The sequence below is a fragment of the Procambarus clarkii genome, chromosome 24 (assembly GCF_040958095.1).
Source record: "Procambarus clarkii isolate CNS0578487 chromosome 24, FALCON_Pclarkii_2.0, whole genome shotgun sequence".
Lineage (NCBI taxonomy): Eukaryota > Metazoa > Arthropoda > Malacostraca > Decapoda > Cambaridae > Procambarus > Procambarus clarkii.
The window spans coordinates 29298317-29318777 of record NC_091173.1 but is presented as its reverse complement, the minus strand read 5'-3'; the positions used below and the strand labels follow the sequence as shown (position 1 = coordinate 29318777).

The 20461-nt window shown below is 45.8% G+C and overlaps 1 long non-coding RNA gene across 1 annotated transcript in view; it reads right to left on the bottom strand.

The window, feature by feature from the left end:
* Positions 1-1517: 1517 nt before the first annotated feature.
* Positions 1518-20461, bottom strand: part of LOC138368118 (uncharacterized) — a 37103-nt gene continuing 18159 nt past the window's right edge. The window contains exon 4 of the long non-coding RNA XR_011229488.1: positions 1518-1617. This is a non-coding gene — a long non-coding RNA (uncharacterized lncRNA). The remainder of the gene's footprint in view (positions 1618-20461) is intronic.

Below are 20461 nucleotides of genomic sequence, written 5' to 3'. Positions count from 1 at the left end.
CAGTGTACGCAGGAAGCAGTATATGCGGGAAGCAGTGTACGCGGGAAGCAGTGTACGCGGGAAGCAGTGTACCTGGCAAGTAGTGTACGCAGGAAGCAGTGTACCTGGGAACCAGTCTACCTGGGAAGCAGTGTAAGCGGGAAGACGTGTACCTGGGAAGCAGTGTACCTGGGAAGCAGTGTACCTGGGAAGCAGTGTACCGGGGAAGCAGTGTACGCGGGAAGCAGTGTACGCGGGAAGCAGTGGACACGGGAAGCTGTGTACGCGGGAAGCAGTGTATGCAGGAAGCAGTATATGCGGGAAGAAGTGTACGCGGGAAGCAGTGTACGCGGGAAGCAGTGTACGTGGGGAGCAGTGTACGCAGGAAGCAGTATATGCGGGAAGCAGTGTACGCGGGAAGCAGTGTACGCGGGAAGCAGTGTACGCGGGAAGAAGTGTACGCGGGAAGCAGTGTACGCGGGAAGCAGTGTACGCGGGAAGCAGTATTCGCAGGAAGCCGTGTACGCGGGAAGCAGTGTACGCGGGAAGCAGTGTACGCGGGAAGAAGTGTACGCGGGAAGCAGTGTACGCGGGAAGCAGTGTACGCGGGAAGCAGTATTCGCAGGAAGCCGTGAACGCGGGAAGCAGTGTACGCGGGACGCCAAATACTTTACTGGCATTTATTTTGCCACTGTTTTTTGAAGGAATCAAAATGATTTAGTTGTGAAGGAACAAGAAGGGTACCAAGGAATTTATTGCAAGTGTCTAAAAAACTATTAAAGAACATGATAATGAAGACAAATTGAATAGCACAAATTCCAACATAAAGCTCAGCGAGGGTTTTAAGATTGGTGAGGTAAACATGTAGAACATCTTACCATCATACCTGCATAATAATGTGACGTAGTAAAAATTATATTAGACAATCACTTCTCGTCGAATCCTCAATCCTTATAACTTCTTAAAATATTCATAAACATGCAGCCATGATTGGACTTATGGGTCTAGTTCCCTGTAATATTTATTATACGAATAAACCTTCCTTATGAAGGGAGATTAAAAAACTTAATTTACATTATCAAGGAAGACGAATAGTTAGTGGCGTCTTTACTGAAGAAGACAAATGAATGAAATAAAGATATTAATTGGGTAATAAATATTCTAAACACAAAACAGATCCCGATATATTGGATACAACTAAATAAGTTTAGACTTACAAACGATCTGGGTGAACATTGGTTTAGAAATATGAAAGGTGATGTTTTACAGAATAGTTTACGCGGCAACATGGTTGCCGTTTACGCGGGACCAGGAAGCCCTGGATTGTTAAGAATGACTTAGCCGGCATAGTTGGGTATAACTTGGAGCTGCCTTCCATTGGTCAAGAGGCCTCACAGTCCCTGCATTCTCATGCTCGTTTGCTAATATTCCACCTGCTTCTCTAAGGTTGTCATCAGCATGCACTCATTGTTGACATGTTGTTACTGGTAACTTATTTAATAAAATAATAATGGTGTGGGCCATGACCACTAACTTACTCATTGATAAGAGGAAGGTGTCGGAGGCTGGGGTAGTTGGTCCTGATGATGCTGGCGGTCTCCAGCTCCTGAGTCAGGATACTCTCAGCCTCGCCACAACCTTCACGCCCCTCACATGTAAACACACATTAACTATCATCTCTTTGTTAGCTTTACAGTTAGCATGACATGATCTAAACACATATGTCATGTTAACCTAAACTAAGGAAATAATAATGTCTATAAATTATATATTTCTATACATTATATTTCTATAAGAAATAATATATACATACAATGATAATTGATGAGCTAGCCGGACGAAAATCCAATAGTGGCTTTCGAGTATTACTCAAAATATTAGCTATCCATTGTTAGGTAGGTAAATTAACCTCTAAATGAGGTAGTATAGTCTATTCAAATACATTAGGCTATTATATTGATATTGAACTCCATTGAATGAGCCAATATTGCAGTTACATCAGTAACAACTATTTACTATCAGACCAGCCCTTACCCAGCAAAATGGAAGCGGCTGACAAAATGAAAAGGACACTTATCGGTCTGAAAGGTCACTTGACCCGACAGATTACCAAGTGTCAAAATCTGTTACAACAGTCACCTGTTGACTACATTGAATTAGAGGACTTACTTCAAGTTGCTGAAGGTAAATTCGAGCATATTAAGCAACATATGAATCTGTACTTGACAAAACTTTACCAAACCTCAATAGGTGAAAGTGAACTTGAGAACATTGTAAATGATTTAGCCCAGTATGAAGATGATGTACAGGTTAAACTTCAACCCTTTAAAAAACAAATTGGTAAAAACAAATTAACAACAGCCTCTATTGCACATCCAGATCGTGATTTCAAATTACCTCAGATCAATATACCAACATTCTCCGGTAACGAGAATGAGAGTTGGGATGATTTCTGGAGTAAATTCGTGGATGCAGTAGACTCTAAAGCTAACATCCCTCAAACAACCAAGTTCACTTATTTACAAGGCTTGTTACGAAATGAAACCTTGAAGGCAATCTCTAACATAACACTGACCAGTGATGGTTACGACCTAGCTGTTCAATTGCTTAAGAGCAACTACGATAACAAGGAGAGAACTATTACTGTCTTAGTTCAAAAATTGCTGGATTTACCATCTGCTAATAATTCTGCAGATTCTCTCCAAACTTTCAGACTAGAGCTAGAGTCTTTACTCAAGGCCTTAAGCCTTAAAGTCCAAATTCAGACGGCTGAATGGATGACAAAAGTAGTTGTAAGGCGCAAGTTACCAAGAGAAACTTTAGATAAATTGTGTTCTATGTACAACAAAACCTCTCTGACCATGAATTAAATTACAGAAGGTTTAAATACCCTAGTCGAAAGACAAAGAGCCAACCGAGATGGGAAGAGTGTTTCAAACTTCTCTACTAACTCTCATCATAAACCCCAACGTACTGCAACTACTGTAGTAAAACCAGATTTCAATAAATCATCTCCGAAATGGAAATCTGGAAATGTAGGTACATACACAGTGAACCCTATAAACCCTGTAGTGAGCACCACTCCTACGACTTCTCCTACATTGAAAAGGTGTTTGTTCTGCAATAATGAACATCTTACTTATAAGTGTAGTACTTATCCAGACCATAACACCCGAATTCATCGTTTGCAAGAATTACACAGATGCACAAAGTGCACGGGTCCTCATGACCCCAATAGCTGTACTGTCTCCTTACGTATGTGCAAGAAGTGCCACAAGGGTAGACACCATTATTCCTTGTGTGGTAGTGATAAATCAAGATCAACCAATCCTCATAAGAAGACTACAAATTCTACTTCTGTACAGTATTGCAAGGTGCATCAAGACATAAGTGTACTTGCAACAGAGTCGAATAACACAACTACGTTACCAACAGCTCAATTAAAATTAATTACCAAGGGATCTAAAATTTCCACTCGTGGTCTCTTTGACCAAGGTTCGCAGAAAACCTTTTATTTCTCAACAGCAAGTTGATCAGTTGAAACTGAAGCCTATTGCTTGAGTGAATTTGAATATCTCTGGATTCCTAACCAATAGTGGACCTCATGACTACCAGGTTGTTAAAGTCTTGGTACGTTTAGGAGGCTGCACCAGCCCAATTCAAGCCATAGTCGTTGACAAGATCCCCTCAGATTTACATGTTACAGGTCTTGCTCAAACAGTCAAATTTCTTAAACACAGCGGTATTAGGCTAGTGAATCATAAAATAAATACATATTGTCTCAACAATGTAGGTATTCTTATTGGAGCTGACTATTACTATAGATTTATTACTGGATGCACCAGGCAACGAGGTGTAAACTTGTTACTGTCAGCTGGGGATAAACTACTCACAGGGCCGGTGTTGATCTAACAACATTCTAAATCTACTAGTAAACAACCAACTAATTCAATAGTGGCATGACTAGGCCTAGAGCAGTCACCACTACATGACAGAGACGAAATCGAGGATGATGAGTCGAATCCCCCTGTTCACAAATTATGGGATTTGGACACCTTAGGCATAGTCCCTGATCAACCCAGTCCAGATGACACATGGACGTATCAACAATATCTTGATACTATGATTTTCCAAGATAATCAATATTGGGTGAGACTCCCGTGGAAGCTGAACCACCCACAGCTTCCAGTAAATTATTTCATGGCCTCAACCCAATTAAATTCTCAATTAGCTAGGCTACGCAAGCAACCAGATAAATTGCAACTGTATCATGCTTTAATACAGCAACAACTTGCTAACAAATTTATAGAAGTTGTTGAAGAAGACAACCATAAGACAGGTCATTATTTGCCACATCATGCTGTCCTGAAAGATTCAGTTACAACACCAATCAGGATTGTATTTAATTGTAGTGCCAAATTAAAGGCAGACAGCGTGTCACTAAATGATTGTCTACAAACTGGACCTAGCTTAACCCAAAGACTACAAGATGTCTTATTACGATTTCGCTCTGGTGTTTTCACCAGAGGCCGACATGGCCGACATTAGTAAAGCCTTTTAAGAGTAGGCTTACAAGAGACGGATCGTGATTTTACTAAATTTCTCTGGGTGAAAGATCCACAGGATCCTAATAGCGAAATCATTACTTATAGATTTGCCTCAGTACTGTTCGGAGCGACATCTTCACCATTCTTACTCGAAACTACTCTGGATACACATCTTAAGAAGTCTAATAGCCCCTACAAGTGGAAAGGGATCTTAAATATATTAAATTACCATTTTATGGAAGTATTAGCTTTTCTGTAAGGAGTCGTTTGAGGAGACTGTTGCAGCAGTGTTATCCTCAAGTAGACTTTAGATTTATTTTTGTCAACACAAATACCATAGGCTCTTATTTTAAATTTAAAGATAAAGTGCCTATCCCCTTGTGCTCAAATGTCGTATATATGTATAATTGTTCCAGCTGTAATGCTGGATGTATCGGGAGTTCCATTCGGAACTTTAAGATTAGGATACTTGAGCACCGGGGATTATCTTTTAGGACTGGATTACCATTGTCTAAACCAGCATTTTCGGAGATTAGAAACCATTGTTATTAGTTTGATCATTCTCTGCTGGAATCTGATTTTAAAATTCTGGACACTTGTATGAATGGCCAGTCAGATTTGAGAGTAATGGAATCCTTATATATAAAGGAGCTGCGGCCTCTGTTAAATAGCAACCTTTCAGCTGTTCAATTGTACACTGTATAGTGCACAGTAGGCCCTGTAATTTGATTTATAGTTCATTTTGGTAGTTTAATTTTATTATAATTTTGTTTAGTATACCATGTCTTTGCCCTTTCTTACTTATTTCAAGTCTTGACATTGTACATTAATATAATCTTTTATTTAGAATATATAATACATTTTTTGGTATTTAGTTTTATTTAATATTTGAGTTTTTTAATAAGATTTTGGTTAGTACTTTATAATTGTCGTTTATTCTGTTTGTATTTTACATACATTTTTTGTAGATTTGTAGTCATTATATAAATATTTGTTATAGTGTTTAGTATCTATGTGTTAGGTATCAAGTTTCACTTCTGATCACTTCACATAAGTTTAATAGAATGGTTTGTTTTAGTAGTTATAAATTTCATCTTGTAGTTTAATGGATTTTAAATTAGCTTTAATATATGTGACAGTTAATAAGTTTTATTTGTATTGATCACATTAAGTGCGCTTAAGTGTTTTGTTTTTTAAGCATTTTCCTTTCTTTGTTTACTAGCTATTTGATTGTGATTTCTGTTTTTTCTTTTAGATCTGATGATGAATACGAGAAGTATTCGAAACGTTATGCATTTTAAAGTAAAGAATCTGAAACAAGATGTTCAGTATATCCCTGGTTTTCCTATTCATCTTAAAATTAAGATTCCCGAAGGGAACATCGATCATATATATATATATGTCGTACCTAGTAGCCAGAACTCACTTCTCAGCCTACTATTCAAGGCCCGATTTGCCTAATAAGCCAAGTTTTCCTGAATTAATATATTTACTATAATTTTTTTCTTATGAAATGATAAAGCAACCCTTTTCTCTATGTATGAGGTCAATTTTTTTTTATTGGAGTTAAAATTAACGTAGATATATGACCGAACCTAACCAACCCTACCTAACCTATATTTATAGGTAAGGTTAGGTTAGGTAGCCAAAAAAAGCTAGGTTAGGTTAGGTTAGGTAGGTTAGGTAGACGAAAAAACATTAATTCATGAAAACTTGGCTTATTAGGCAAATCGGGCCTTGAATAGTAGGCTGAGAAGTGCGTTCTGGCTATTAGGTACGACATATATATATATATATATATATATATATATATATATATATATATATATATATATATATATATATATATATATATATATAAAGCTCCTTCACAAGGAGGTGTGTAAATGTCCTGGGAAGACCAAGAGTGGCGGGAAGGGCCCAGGGTGGACCATCTCAACAAAAATGAATCAATCACATGGGTTTACAGTGTGGACCCTAACTGAAGTGAGGGCCTCACCGGCGCCTTGTAATGCTCCCACAGTGATGGTAGGGGGAGGAGGAGGGGGCGTTGTTGTGTGGTCAGGCGAGGGGGGAGGGTCACCCGTGTGGCAATGAGTGTTTATAGCAATTGTTTGGGGGGAAAGAAAAAATGGGTACCTTGACTTTTGGAAAATTAGCAATCGTGTGTAGAGTTAATCGAGCTCAAAGTGTGTCAGTTTACAAGTATATGATTCATTCACCATTGTGCAGTTATATACAAGTCAATTATACCAGTGATTAAGTGTCACTGTGACCCCCCTCCCTCGTCAAGCCGAGCAGTAACCGGTCACTCCCTTCCCCCCCCCCACGCCTGTTTCACTGAACCACTGTACCTCCTACCACCCCACCTCCACGTCCACCCTGCACCCAGGGGTCTCCCACCTACCCATTCACCGCCCACACAGTGCATGTTGCAGAGATGTGTTACCCTCCATGCACCTGGACATGGCACAAGGCACAGCAGGCATTCAGGTTCCTCCCAAATGGGAAAGAGCACAAGTACTCATATCTTATCTTGAGGTTATCTTGAGATAATTTCGGGGCTTTAGTGTCCCCGCGGCCCGGTCCTCGACCAGGCCTCCATCCCCAGAAAGCAGCCCGTGACAGCTGACTAACACCCAGGTACCTATTTTACTGCTAGGTAACAGGGGCATAGGGTGAAAGAAACTCTGCCCATTGTTTCTCGCCGACGCCTGGGATCGAATCCGGGACCACAGGATCACAAGTCCAGCGTGCTGTCCGCTCGGCCGAGCTACTCACATATGAGTAGCGAGTGTGAAGAACAGCTTAACCCCCCCCCCCCCTAGCCACCACCTGTGTCCACCCTCCCAAGACACGTCCGCCCAGGGCACGCCGATGTCTCAGCTGGCCCAGGAGATGTAGGAGACTTCTACAACTAACCAGGAACCCCTCAGCCAAGAACATGGTACTGGGAACAATGCATCCTCAGGTGCACCCAGAGGAACGTTTATGACATTGAAGGCAATGGAACCCCTTGCAGGACACAACGTCTGTGCGGGTGAATGGACGGAACCTGTAGAGAGAGAAGGCCCAGAGGTCCCCCCGGCACCCCCACACATCCTAGCAAACTTCATGTCATCAGATAACCTCCTGGGGGCCATCAAAGCATCCACCACCAGAACTCTTCCCCACATTCCTAAAGCAGCGCGCTCATTTGCAGCAGGTAAATATACAGACGTTCTCAGGAAAGTGAATGAACGGTCTCAAATCTTAATGCCGCGGCCATCATCAAAGCATGGCATAATTTGCTTTTATTTGGCAATATTTGCCTAGGCGTACCTACAAGTCGCTAGCCTCATCAGTCATTAGGGCAATAAATAATTTACCCAGAGCTGACAACTTGATCCCCATCCCTCCTCAACGCAAAAACCACCATGGCAGACCGAACAGTTCCAATGACAATTTGAAACTAAGAATGCAAGTGACCAACAAAATTGAAGAGGGCAACACAGTAGGGGCAATTAGGTTACTTACCAGTAAAGAAACAATCGCCCCTAGAAATACCGCTACTGCCGACTCACTGAGAGAGAAGCACCCTCCCAGAGTACCATGGGAACCCACTGCTCGGGACACAAATGCCCCAGACAAGGGACCGCTATTCCTCCAAAAGTCAAAGTATACAAAGTCATCATGTCATTTTCGCCAGACACAGCAAGGGGGAGGGGGGTACACTGGAGGAAGACCTCAAGGAGATGACAAACCCAGTTCTCGGCGAAGTTGCCGAGACACTACTGACAGAGGTCACAACGTTTGCCAACGACTGCCTCTATGGGTTGATCCATATACAATTAAACCCTTATTCTTCGTAACATCCATTTGTTCCCTTAAGAAGACGGGTGGTGGAGTCAGACCCATTGCCGTGGGTAACACTTCGGCGCCTCGTTGCTAGGGCAACTGTCAGAACATCCGCGCGGAAGCTGCAACGATGCTTCGACCCCATCAACTAGGTTTTGGTGTGCCCCCATGGCTGTGAATCAGCAGCTCATGCAGCACGAGACTATATTATTCATCTCCTAGAAAATAAGGCATGAATTAAATTAGACATTAAAAATTCTTTCAACCAGGTAAAAAAGGATGTGGTACTGGAAGCAGTTCGAACAAGCTTTTTTTGGTTTACTTTCCTTCTCTACTCCCCTTCGTTTCAGTAGGGTACAGTAGGGAATCGACACTGTTGTTTGGAGAACATGAAGTTATTTCCGCAGAAGGTGTCCAGCAAGGAGACCCACTTGCCCCTTTCCTTTTCTGCATGGCAGCTAAAGAGGTCACAAGCAGGTTGACCAGCGAAATCAACATCTGGTTCCTGAAAGATGCCACCCTGGCAGGGACACAGAAGTCCTTTCTAGGGAATCTACAGCTGGCGAAATCTAAGGGAAAGGAGTTAAGGCTCACCCTAAATCCATAAAAGTGTGAAATCCTCTCATCCAGCCAACCAATAATAGATGCAGTACGAACCGTGTTGCCAGCAGCACCAGTGATCGCTACCACCAACAATGTGCTGCTAGGTAACTGAGGTAATCCTTGAAGAAAATCTGAATGACCTGAGGAGGAGGATGGAAGGAAGAATAGGGCCTTTGGATGCCCACGATGCTTTGTACCTACTCATAAGGTGCCTGACTTTGCCCAAGCACCTTGCCCGGGTCCCAGACACCAGTCTGGAGTTCATACCTAATTAAACACAAGACAAAGTTAGAGAAAATTCAGAGGTATGCCACCAGATTAGTCCCAGAGCTGTGAGGTATGAGCTACGAGGAAAGTCTAATGGAGCTTAACCTCTCGTCCCTGGAAAACAGAGGAGTAGGGGGTTGGGGGGTAAGACATAATAACCACCTACAATATTCTCAGGAAGATTGACAGGGTGGACCTGATCAACCAGGCTGTGACTCATACTTCAGGCTGCGAGCAGCCGAGTCCAACAACTTGGTTGACCAATCCAGCAATGAGGAGGCCTGGTCGACGACCGGGCCGCGGAGACTATGCCCCGAAAACACCTCAAGGTAACCTCAAGGTAGGACGAAGACAAACTCTTTAGCACTAAGTGAGTACACACACACACACACACACACACACACACACACACACACACACACACACACACACACACACACACACACACACACACACAACTCAACGGTTGAGAGGCGGGACCAAAGAGCCAGAGCTCAACCCCCCGCAAGCACAACTAGGTGAGCACACACACACACACACACACACACAATCCTGGAGACCAATCCTGGAGTATGCGGCTCCAGCATGGAGTCCATATCTAGTCAAGCATAAGACTAAACTGGAAAAGGTTCAAAGGTTTGCCACCAGAGTAGTACCCGAGCTGAGAGGTATGAGCTACGAGGAGAGACTACGGGAATTAAACCTCACTTCGTTGGAAGACAGGAGAGTTAGGGGGGACAAGATCACCACATTCAAGATTCTCAAGGGAATCGACAGGGTAGATAAACTATTATTTAAATTGATAATAACTATTATTTAAATCAGTAGATAAACAGGCTATTTAACACAAGGGACACACGCACTAGGGGACACAGGTGGAAACTGAGTGCCCAAATGAGCCACCGAGATATTAGAAAGAACTTTTTTAGTGTCAGAGTGGTTGACACAAATGGAATGCATTAGGAAGTGATGTGGTGGAGGCTGACTCCATACACAGTTTCAAGTGTAGATATGATAGAGCCCAATAGGCTCAGGAACCTGTACACCTATTGATTGACGGTTGAGAGGAGGGACCAACGAGTCAGAGCTCAACCCCCGCAAACACAACTAGGTGAGTACACACACACACACACACACACACACACACACACACACACACACACACACACACACACACACACACACACACAGTACAATTGATACAGTACCACACAAGAGGCTAGTGAAAAAGCTGGAGATGCAGGCTGGAATGAAAGGGAAGGTACTCCATTGGATAAAGGAGTACCTAAGCAACAGTGAGGTCTCAGATTGGCGAGACGTTACAAGTGGAGTCCCGCAGGGGTCAGTCCTTGGACCTATACTGATTCTGATATATGTAAATGATCTCCCAGAGGGCATAGATTCGTTTCTCTCAATGTTTGCTGATGATACAAAACTTATGAGGAGGATTGAAACAGAGGATGATAGTAGAAGGCTACAAGATGACCTAGACAGACTGAATGAATGGTCCAACAAATGGCTGCTACAGTTCAACCAGAGTAAATGCAAAGTAATGAAACTAGGCGGCGGAAACAGGAGGCCAGACACAGGATACAGAATAGGAGATGAAGTACTTAAAGAAACGGACAGAGAGAAAGATCTAGGAGTTGATATCAGACCAAACCTGTCCCCTGAAGCCCACATAAAATGAATTACGTCTGCGGCATATGCGAGGCTGGCTAACATCAGAACAGCGTTCAGGAACCTGTGTAAGGAATCATTCAGAATCTTGTATACACATATATAACACCAATCTAGAGAATGCGGCCCCAGCATGGAGCCCGTACCTTGTCAAGCACAAGACGAAGCTGGAAAAAGTTCAGAGGTATGCCACTAGACTAGTCCCAGAACTAAGAGGCATGAGTTACGAGAAAGGCTGCGGGAAATGCACCTTACGACACTGGAAGACAGAAGAGTAAGGGGAGACATGATCACTACCTACAAAATCCTCAGGGGAATCGACAGGGTAGACAAGGATAAACTATTCAACACTGGTGGTACGCGAACAAGGGAACACAGGTGGAAACTGAGTACCCACATGAGCCACAGGGACATTAGAAAGAACTTTTTCAGTGTCAGAGTAGTTAACAGGTGGAATGCATTAGGCAGTGATATGGTGGAGGCTGACTCCATACACCGTTTCAAATGTAGAAATGATAGAGCCCAGTAGGCTCAGGAATCTGTACACCAGTTGGCTGACAGTTGAGAGGCGGGACCAAAGAGCCAAAGCTCAACCCCCGCAAGCACAAATAGGTGAGTACAAATAGGTGAGTACACACACACACATACATTAATGGGCAAAGTTTCTTTAACCCCTGATGCCCCTGTTACCTAGCAGTAAATAGGTACCTGGGAGTTAGTCAGCTGTTACAGAGCTGATTCCTCTGTGTGTGTGTGTACTCACCTATTTGTGCTTGCAGGATCGAGCATTGATTCTTGGATCCCACCTTTCCAGCCATCGGTTGTTTACAGCAATGACTCATGTCCCATTTCACAATTATACCTAATTTTAAAATTATGAATGGAGTTTGCTTCCACAACCTGCTCCCCAAGTGCATTCCATTTTTCCACTACTCTCACTCTAAAAGAAAACGTCCTAACATCTCTGTGACTCATCTGAGTTTCCAGTTTCCACTCATGTCCCCTCGTTCTGTTATTATTACGTGTGAACATTTCATCTATTTCCACTTTGTCAATTCCCCTCAGTATTTTATATGTCCCTATCATATCTCCTCTCTCCCTTCTTTTCTCTAGTGTCGTAAGGTTCAGTTCCTTCAGACTGTTACGAACCCGAGTCCAGCGTCGTAGCACAGAGCAGTGACGACAACGCCATCTGTGAGTCAGCTCCCGAAACCCCCTCTAAATGGACGACGCCATCTAGTGTGGACGGGATATACCGGCCACAGGTGCTGGATTCCCGTCTTAATCAGCTCATAACATAGCCGCTGCTGACCTCTGGTGAGGTGGCGCTTAGACAGCAATGCCATCTATGGAGTGGATAGGTGGACGTTTGTGTCTAAGCCTGTAAGTGAGGTTCCCTAGTCCCAGTACTAATGACGTGTCTGATTACAGAGTCGACCTGGGACTGCTGTATTGGACGACGGATCTGTCTACCCAAGGCAGCCAAAGTCTCTCCACGAGTTTGCTCTGAAGAAGCTGTGAGTCACCCCCGGACGAACACTGTTGAGAGTGTTAGCCTGCTTGTGACGTGGCAGTATCAGGAATCGCCTTATCCGGGGCTGGCTGGTGGAAGAGACTAGCCACTGTGGTGCTGAGAGAGGAGAGTGATCAGCGGGATCACACGAGGCTCCTGCCTAGGGCTCGCTACCCTAGTATCGGTCGTGGAGTGGCCTACACAGCGGAGCTGATCGGAACCTGCCAGCTACAGGCTGGATTGTGGTTGAAGGCCTCGTAACTCTGGGACAAGCCTCGTCACAAACCTCTGAACCTTCTCCAGTTTCCTTATATGTTTCTCCAGGTGGGGGCTCCATGATGGTGCGGCATACTCTAAGACTGGTCTCACGTAGGCAGTGTAAAGCCCCCTAAAAGCCTCCTCGCTTAGGCTTCTGAATGAAGTTCTAATTTTCGCCAGTGTAGAGTACGTTGCTGTCGTTATCCTATTTATATGTGCCTCAGGAGTTAGATTAGGTGTTACGTCCACTCCCAGGTCTCTTTCTTGAATCGTTACAGGTAGGCAGTTCCCCTTTTCACTGTGTACTGTCCCTTTGGTCGCCTATCACCTGATCCCATTTCCATAACTTTCCATACTTACTCGTGTTGAACTCCAGTAGCCATTTCTCTGACCATCTCTGCAACCTGTTTAAGCCCTCTTTCGCCAGTCCGACTTCTCGCCCTTTACCATTACCCTCTGGCTCCTTCCTGTTAGGTAGTTCCTCACCCATGTTAGGGCCTTTCCGTTTACTCCTGCCAGCCTCTCAAGTTTGTATAGCAGACTTATGTGTGGTACTGTATCAAAGGCCTTTTGGCAGTCAAGAAATATGCAGTCTGCCCAGCCTTCTCTGTCCTACCTTATCCTTGTTACTTTATCATAGAATTCCAAAAGGTTTGTTAGGCATGATTTCCCTGTCCAGAACTCATGTTAGTGCTTGTTTACAAACCCAATGCTCTCCAGGTGCTCAACAAGTCTTAGCCTAATTATTCTTTCAAGTATTTTGCAGGGGATGTTTATCAGTGATACGGGTCTGTAGTTAAGTGCCTCCTCCCTATCACCTTTCTTGAAAATCGGTACGACATTTGCCTCCTTCCAGCAACTGGGCAATTCTCCCGACATAAGTGACTCATTAAAGATCATTGCCAGAGATACGCTGAGAGCCTGCTCTGCCTCTTTTAGTATCCACGGTGATACTTTGTCTTTTCCAACTGCTTTAGTTGCAACCAGTGTTGTCAACTGTTTCATTACCTCCTCTGCTGTCACCTCTATATCTGATAGTCTTTCATCTAGGGTAATCTCTTCTAACAATGGGAGCCGCTCAGGCTCGGTTGTGAACACTCCATGGAAACTTGCATTCAGTACCTCGCAGATTTCCTTGTCACTTTCTGTATATGCCCCTTCTGTTTTCCTCAGTCTTGTCACTTGGTCATTTACCGACATCTTCCTTCTTATATGGCTATGTAGTAATTAATTAAGGTTGCTTTTTCGCTTTGATTGCAATATCATTCTCATAATTTCTTTCCGATACTCGTCTTATGTTAATGTAATCGTTCCTAGCTCTGTTACTTCTAATCCTGTTGTCCTCTGTCCTTTGTCTTCTGTACTTCCTCCACTCCCTCCTGCTTCTCACTTTTGCTTCCTGACAATGTCTATTAAACCATGGGTTATTATATTCCCTCCTGCTTTTTTCCTTTGCTGTTGGAATAAATCTCTCTTCAGCCTCCTTGCATTTTCATATGACTTGGTTCATCATACCTTGCACTGTTTTTCCTCTAATTTCTTCCTCCCACTGCACTTCTCCCAGGTAGTCCCTTATCTTTCTGTAGTCCCCTCTTCTGTAATCAACTCTCCTTCCTCGGACCTCTTGCCCTTTGGTCACAATTTTAAGTTCCATCATGTAGTCAAAGACTAGGACACAATGGTCACTGGCTCCTAGTGGTATTTCATGTTCCAAATGCTCAATGTCTTCCACATCCTGGGTGAAACTGAGGTTTAATAGGCTGGGCGTATCCCCTCCTCTTTCCCTAGTGTCTGTCTTCACATGCTGTGTTATGAAATTCCTGTCAATAACGTCTACCAGCTTCACTCCTCACGTCTTCTCCCCGCTATGGGGGATTCCTTGTTTCCCAATTTATCTCTCCGTGATTTAGGTCCCCCATGACCAGTAGCTTCGCTCTCAGTCTATGCGCTATTGTTGCTGCCTCTGCAATTCATCTATACATGCCTTGTTGCTGTCCTCATACTCCTGCCTGGGCCTTCTACTGTTTGGTGGGGGATTGTAGAGTATCAAGATTACAATCTTCTTCCCATCCACTATCAGAATTCCATGTATGGAGCTCGTGCTTTCATTGGTACCCGGATTTTCCAGCTCATCAAACTTCCATTTCTGCTTTATTAGGAGTGCCACTCCCCCTCCCTGTCTCTGTGCCCTTTCTTTTTTTATCACCTGGTACTCCTCTGGAAAGATTGCATCCGAGATCATGCCATTTATTTTAGTTTCCACTATTGCCACTATGTCTGGGTTTGCCTCTCTAACTCTTTCTTTTATCTCTTCTGCTTTATTGGATACCCCATCAGCATTGGTGTACCAAACTTGAGACTCTTCTTGGAAACTCTGGTGCCAGAGTTCCCCCTTTCACCGGGGGTCTGGGTGGGACTGGGGAGTGTCTGGGGGCGGGGGGCGAATGGGGGCTGTGGGGGTGTCTAGGGGGGTGCCTTGGAGTGCCTGGTAGGCAAATGGGGTCTGGGCATCTAGGGGGGTAGGATGGGCATAATGGGTCTGAAAATTAGGGAGGGTCTGAATGGCATAGGGGGATTGAGAAGTAAAGTGAGACTGAGAGTCAGATAGAGATTGACAGGTTGGAAGAGGGAGAGAGGGATATTGAGGGCTGAGGGGAAGAATTGAGCATGGGTGCTGGGAGTGGAAGAGAGGGTGTATTAGTTAGGGGGGAATCGGGGGTAGGTGGGGGTTTTGGGGTAGAAGAGGGGAAGAGGGAGATGGGGGAGGGTGTTAGGGGGTCACAAGGTGAGAGTGTTAAATGTGGGCTGGAGGTGCATAGGAGGGGTGAGGGTTGGGTGGAGTTTGGGGGTGAGTGGAAGAGGGGTGCAGTGGAAGCTGGGATTGAGCAGATGGAAGTGAAGGCAATCGGTAGAAGGGGCTGGGGAGTAGGAAGGGGTAGTAGGGGAGGGGGGTGGGAAGGTGGGTTTGGGGAGGGCATGGCTTGACCCACTGGGGTCATTGACAGATGTGATGTAGCAGGGGCAGGGGAGTGGTTGGGAAAGTGCAAATGTGGAAGGGGCAGGGGGGTTTGGGGGGGCTGAGTCAGGGGGGAGGTATAGGAGGGCTGAGTTGGGGAGGATATGACCTGGGAGCTGAGGCTACCTGAGAGACTAGGGGTAAGGTGTCGTGCTTGCCATCTATTCTTGTGGGCTATTTGCTCATCTTTTGTCAAATACCTCTCAATAAACACATTGTAATTGGTTTCACTTCCTTTGAGTAAGTGCGTGTTCTTCATTATGTACTCCACAGCCTCCTCATTGGAGGAGGCTGTGGAGTACAACATCTTGTACTCCAACAACCCATCCCCCACTAATCCTCTGTCTTTAGCCATGCTGTTAATCCTTCCTAATTCGTTTGTGATCCGAGCACATTCCCTCTCCCAGTCCTCTCTTCCCTTCCTAATCTCTTCCTGAATATAGAGCATAAGCTCTTGTTTCTTCCTCTCTACTGCATCCTCTATTTGCTGAAATAACTCGCTTTTAATCCCTTGGATTAGATCCTCCATCCAATCGTTCCTTTTCTCTAAAAAATTACCTATTAATTTGTCTATAAATGTGTCCTCTTCCTCATCCCTGCTGGTGATTGACCTTGAAGCCCTTCCTGATCTTGTCATTGCAGTAACAACCTAGCCAAAAAGGCGCTCCACAATACCTTGCACAATCTGCAGCACAAACAGAAGAGAAAGTACTCCATGCGGCTCGTCAGGTGTGAGGTCCTGGCGTCACGGCGTCACAGCTGGTGAGATCATGTCCACGCGAGTCGGCTCCACAATTCCACAATGCCACGATGTACTCAACACTTATTTTCAGTGGTGCTGTTTCTGCTGTTTTTCTTCACTTTCTTGTGGTTTCAGTGAGCTTACTAGTCATTCAATCACTCATATCCACTCATATATGCATATACACTGATTATCCCTCCCAATTCACTAGCTTCCCAAGAGCTTCCCAGACCCCACTTTTGCCCACCACGGCTGTCTGACCACAGCCGTGTGTGTGTGTGTGTGTGTGTGTGTGTGTGTGTGTGTGTGTGTGTGTGTTTTCTGCAGGCTGTCTTTGCAAGCATATCAACAGTGTCATGCCTTGAGATGCCAATATGTGATGGTATCCATAGGAATTTAATTTCAAATCTGTTTTCTTTAGCATCTAAAACATTCATTCGAATATCACTGACTGGGGGGGTTACTACCTGCGAGATTATCAAACATGTATTTGGGGAATGCAGCAGAGAGCTAAGGGAAATAAGGAAACAAAGAGTCTCCAGCATGAACTGTGAGCAGCCAAGAAAGAGATAAAGAAACTCACTGAGAATCCTAATCCGACCCAGTATGAGGCAATCAACCCCCTGGAAACACTTTGAACTGTTACAGGGCCCTTCCCAAGAATACCCTCCTTTGAAGAAATACTAGAAAACAGCCCAGATGCTCTGAAAGAAACAGCAATGAAAACATCAACTTCCTAGGAAGCTGCAAAGTGCACTACAAAGCTGTTGAAAAGAAAAAGTGCTGTGGTAGTTGAAGGAGTTCAAGAACTGGAAGGATCCATCCAGCAGAAGTGGAGGAGGAAGGACCGAGCAACTTTTGACAAAAATCTTAGAGGGTTTCAAATGCTGGAGGCTAATTACAGTGTATAGAAGGTTTTCAGGCTTAGTGGCTACAAGAAGGAAAGAAAGTGACTGATAAAGACAGTGTTCATGAACGAGGCAAAACACACTGCAATCATATTTAGGAAGAACAAATTTCTATGGGTAAAGGAATCGATGCATGTTTTCTGCAAAGGCCCAGTGTTTTCTGCCCAGTATTTTCAGTAGAGAGGAGTGGAAAATCTCATAAGGGAGTGGGAAACCCTCCACGAGCAGGCCAGTATCCCTAGAGAGGGATGTAACAGAAGCCACAAACTGCCCCAATCCTCAACTCTTTTCCCCCAATCACCACCTATGCCACTCATAGGAGGTGATTGATGGTGGCTCACCATCAGAGAACCTCTCCAGACCATTCCCTGCCTGTTACCCAACCCATGTCCTTCCCTGTTGCCCTACCCTATTCTTTCCTTGCTCCGTTTCCCCCACCCAATGCCATTTCCTGTTCCCAAACCCCCATGCCCTTCCCTATTTCCCCACCCCATTCCCCTACTCTGCTCCCCCCTACCCCATGCCCTTCCTAGTTCCCCACCCAATGTGCTTCCCTGTTCCCTCACCCCATGCCCTTCCTTGTTCCCCCACCCCATGCCCTTCCTTGTTCCCCCACCCCATGCCCTTCACTGTTACCCACCCCATGCCCTTCCCTGTTACCCACCCCATGTCCTTCCCTGTTCCCCCACCCCATGCCCTTCCTTGTTCCCCCACCCCATGCCCTTCCCTGTTCCCCCACCCCATGCCCTTCCCTGTTACCCCACCCCATGCCCTTCCCTGTTACCCCACCCCATGCCCTTCCTTGTTCCCCCACCCCATGCCCTTCCTTGTTCCCCCACCCCATGCCCTTCCCTGTTACCCCACCCCATGCCCTTCCCTGTTCCCCCACCCCATGCCCTTCCCTGTTCCCCCACCCCATGCCCTTCACTGTTCCCCCACCCCATGCCCTTCCCTGTTACCCCAGGCTATGCCCTTCCCTGTTCCCCCACCCCATGCCCTTCCCTGTTACCCACCCCATGCCCTTCCCTGTTCCCCCACCCCATGCCCTTCCCTGTAACCCACCCCATGCCCTTCCCTGTTCCCCCACCCCATGCCCTTCCCTGTTACCCACCCCATGCCCTTCCTTGTTCCCCCACCCCATGTCCTTCCCTGTTCCCCCACCCCATGCCCTTCCTTGTTCCCCCATCCCATGCCCTTCCCTGTTCCCCCACCCCATGCCCTTCACTGTTACCCACCCCATGCCCTTCCCTGTTACCCACCCCATGCCCTTCCCTGTTCCCCCACCCCATGCCCTTCCCTGTTCCCCCACCCCATGCCCTTCCCTGTTCCCCCACCCCATGCCCTTCCCTGTTCCCCCACCCCATGCCCTTCCCTGTTACCCCACCCCATGCCCTTCACTGTTCCCCCACCCCATGCCCTTCCCTGTTCCCCCACCCCATGCCCTTCCCTGTTCCCCCACCCCATGCCCTTCCCTGTTCCCCCACCCCATGCCCTTCCCTGTTCCCCCACCCCATGGTCTTCCCTGTTCCCCCACCCCATGCCCTTCACTGTTCCCCCACCCCATGCCCTTCCCTGTTACCCCACCCCATGCCCTTCCCTGTTCCCCCACCCCATGGTCTTCCCTGTTACCCCACCCCATGCCCTTCCCTGTTCCCCCACCCCATGCCCTTCACTGTTCCCCCACCCCATGCCCTTCCCTGTTACCCACCCCATGGTCTTCCCTGTTCCCCCACCCCATGCCCTTCCCTGTTCCCCCACCCCATGCCCTTCACTGTTCCCCCACCCCATGCCCTTCCCTGTTCCCCCACCCCATGCCCTTCACTGTTCCCCCACCCCATGCCCTTCCCTGTTACCCACCCCATGGTCTTCCCTGTTCCCCCACCCCATGCCCTTCCCTGTTCCCCCACCCCATGCCCTTCACTGTTCCCCCACCCCATGCCCTTCCCTGTTCCCCCACCCCATGCCCTTCACTGTTCCCCCACCCCATGCCCTTCCCTGTTCCCCCACCCCATGGTCTTCCCTGTTCCCCCACCAATGAGGTACAGTGTGATGTACCTAATAGACATCAGAGACGGAAAATGAATATTCCATATGGCTTGCATGACCACTTTATTAATTGTATATCAAAATGGTATCAAGATTACACAATAACGAATGTACAAGCCTTCTCCAGAGATCTCGTTGATACGATTACTACCTACTACGACACATGGGTGTGTTGGGGAACAGGTCGTAAGCCTAGCAGAAGTGGGCAACACCTGCCACCACCCAAGTGGGTCCTTGACCCCGTATTTGTTAAAGAACATGAACGAGTAAAGCAACTTGGAGATACGTACAAACGAACCAAAGCACAAGGTGACCTGCATGCATTTCTAGTTGCAAATAGAGAGGTGAGAGACATGAGCAACGTCATACGTAATAAACATTGGGAAGAGTTCCTACAAAGTATAAATGAGCAAACAACACTTGTTGAAGTTTGGGAAAAGATACGAAAAATCTCTAGAAGCAGCCCAACCAAACCGCTGCACCACAGCCCACTAGAACAAGCAAACATTCTCCTTGATCAATGGGCAATAACATCGAGCTACGACTCACTCCCAATTAACATACAGCACAAACTTAATGACACATGCCCCAACAGACAACGAACCATTAATCTTGCCTGTACAGCTATCGACGTGTCGGACCTTAATGATGTAACTGAATGGTAATTAAATCATGCACTAAAGATGGGAAAATCAACTGCTCCTGGAGAGGATGGTATTACTTACAGTCTACTGAGATTAGTCTCACACGTACCAAGTAATCCACTATTAGTGTTGTACAGAATGAGTTTACGTGAAGGAGTATTACCTGATGCTTGGACAAAGAGTGTCATTGTTCCCATCCCCAAACCACACTCAGATAATTATAGACCCATATCTCTAACATCGTGTGTTTGCAAAGTGCTTGAACGTATTGTTCTTAACCGACTCATGTATCGTATACAGGGGCACCTGTCACCCCAACTGTTTGGATTTATGCCTGGGCTCAATACACAACACTGTTTTGCTGAGCACTTCGCACGTATTGAAGCTTCCCCTCAAACAGTCTTCATCGACCTAGCAGCAG